Below are 2,500 nucleotides of genomic sequence, written 5' to 3' on the forward strand. Positions count from 1 at the left end.
GAGTGAGTGAGTGAGTGTGTGTTTGTGTTTGTGTGTGTGTGTGTGTTTGTGTGTGTGTGTGTGTGTGTGTGTGTGTGTGTGTGTGTGTGTGTGTCTGTGTGTGTGTGATACGGACAGACAGACAGACGGACAGACACAGATAATCACAGGGGGAAGGGAGAGATTTCGTTGCACATGGTGTGCATGAGTCGCATCAGTGGCTGCGTCAGTCCAACTCTCAACTTTCAACCAAGTGGTAAACAGAGTAACACTTAAGAGACAGACAGACAGACAGAGACAGACAAACAGACAGATAGAGAGATAGAGATAGAGAGAGAGAGGGAGAGAGAGAGAGAATTTGAGTGAAACAAAAAACAAAAGGAAGTAAAAATCAAATAGAAACATAAGATAGTGTATGTGTGTGCACGCGCGCGCGCGCGTGTATGTGTGTGTGTGTGTGTGTGTGTGTGTGTGTGTGTGTGTGTGTGTGTGTGAATAGAATAGAATAGAATATATTTTATTGTCATGAAACCTTAAGGTTTATAAGACACAAGTGCATGTATTTCAAGCCTGACGTATGTATGTATGTATTATATATATATATATATATGTGTGTGTGTGTGTGTGTGTGTGTGTGTGTGTGTTGAGGCAATTGTGTTTCATATCCTGTCACACGTACTGGTGATTGTAGACATTCTTTTTTTTTCAACAGAAAAACACAAACTACTTATGATTTTTTCCCATTTGAATGTCATCGTTTAAAAGGTAGGAGGAGAGGAAGGGGGGAGGGGGTCAAATGGTGAGTTGGGAGAAACCATGTAGGTCAGTGGAGGGTGGAATATAAATGTGTATGTGTGTGTGTGTGTGTGTGTGTGTGTGTGTGTGTGCGAGCTTGAGGAGGGGTGTAAAATTATACTGCTAAAATCGCAGCCGACCGCAAAGGGCCATTTAAAGGCTGACGTATGTATGTATGTATGTATGTGTGTGTGTGTGTGAGTGTGTCTATGTGTGTCTTGTGTCCATGTATACATGTATGTATGTCTAATCCTTACACTGATATAGACAGTCTGGTCGGTTCTCACTGTGTGTGTGTGTGTGTGGTGTGTGTGTGTGTGTGTGTCAGTGTGTGTATGTGTGTGTGTGTGTGTGCGTGCGCGTGCGTGCGCGCGCGCGTGCGTGTGTGTGTGTGCGTGTGTATGTGTGTGTGCGTGTCTGAGTGATGCTAGTGACTTCACACAAGCAATAATTATTACATGCATTCTAATTAAACAGCATTTAAAAATATTTATTTTTAAAAATTGAAAAAGGTACCCAGTCCAGAAGTCTTCTCCTGTCCAGAAAAAAAAGGAAAACACAAACAGACCATGGGTATCAGTGAGCACACAACACACACACACGCACACACCACTGACAACTACACACAAGCACACACACACCACACAAACACACACATACACACACACACACACACACACACACACACACACACACACACACACACACAAATTACTCGCACACACACACACACACACACACACACACAAATTACTCGCACACACACACACACACACACACACACACACACACATTACACAAACATACACACAAACACACACCGTCACAAAACTTAACACACGTGCAAGCGCACATCAGTCTCTTACCTGTTTCTCCTCACTCACACACTTTTATCGTTGCTAAGCACACTTTCTACTCCACCCAAACTGAAGTACTCCAAACGCCAAACAACCTGTTCGCAACCAAAACACGGGGTCACCTCCTCCAAGTATCCAAACTGCTATTCCGGCTCATTCCAGCAACAATGCACCGCTGCTCCAAAGACACACACACACACACATACACACACAGAGACACATGCAAACACAGGACACAACTCAGCCTCACCTTCTTCGTGCGAGGTGCGAGCGAGTGAATGGACAGCACACACACACACACACACACACACAGCTACCACCACACCACACACCACCACCACCACCACCACCGCAGGTCGTTCGTTCGGTCGTCTTTCCTTGGCGGGTAAAAAAAAAAAAAAAAAAAAAAAAAAAAAAAAAAGGTGGGCGAAGACGTTTCTCTGTTGCTGAAACTGCGAGAACTAAATCCAAGCTGACACACAGATTATACACACACAGACACACACACACACACTCACAAGTCTGTAGCCTGCCTTTTAGGCCAAAAACTCGCGTTTTTTACGGACAAGTCCAGCTGCCTGAGTAGTTGTTTGTAACATTGTTCGTTGTAGCACAGGCGCATGGAATGATACTTTTTTTTTTTTTTTTTTTTTCTTTTTTCCCCTGAACTGCCGAGTCGGTCGAACAAGTGTCCTGTCCTGCACACAAGAGGGTGGTTGATAGTAAAAGTTTGCCCAACTCGACAATAACTTCCGCCATCTGTGTGTGTGTGTGTGTGTGTGTGTGTGTGTGTGTGTGTGTGTGTGTGATTGTTTTTGTCGTTTTTGATTTTGCTTTGCTTTTTACCTTTGAAGGCTGAATGATGACTG

General features: G+C 44.0%; 1 long non-coding RNA gene across 2 annotated transcripts in view; it reads right to left on the reverse strand.

The window, feature by feature from the left end:
- The window catches only part of LOC143283783 (uncharacterized), a 16,466-nt gene extending 14,517 nt beyond the window's left edge, over positions 1-1,949 (reverse strand). The window contains exons 1-2 of one of the 2 annotated variants that reach the window (XR_013055454.1): positions 1,882-1,949; positions 1,641-1,726 (exon numbers count right to left, since the gene is read on the reverse strand). This is a non-coding gene — a long non-coding RNA (uncharacterized LOC143283783). The other variant, XR_013055453.1, reaches the window with a different exon arrangement.
- Between the last annotated feature and the right edge of the window lie 551 nt (positions 1,950-2,500).

The sequence above is a fragment of the Babylonia areolata genome, chromosome 7, assembly GCF_041734735.1.
Source record: "Babylonia areolata isolate BAREFJ2019XMU chromosome 7, ASM4173473v1, whole genome shotgun sequence".
Taxonomy (NCBI): domain Eukaryota; kingdom Metazoa; phylum Mollusca; class Gastropoda; order Neogastropoda; family Buccinidae; genus Babylonia; species Babylonia areolata.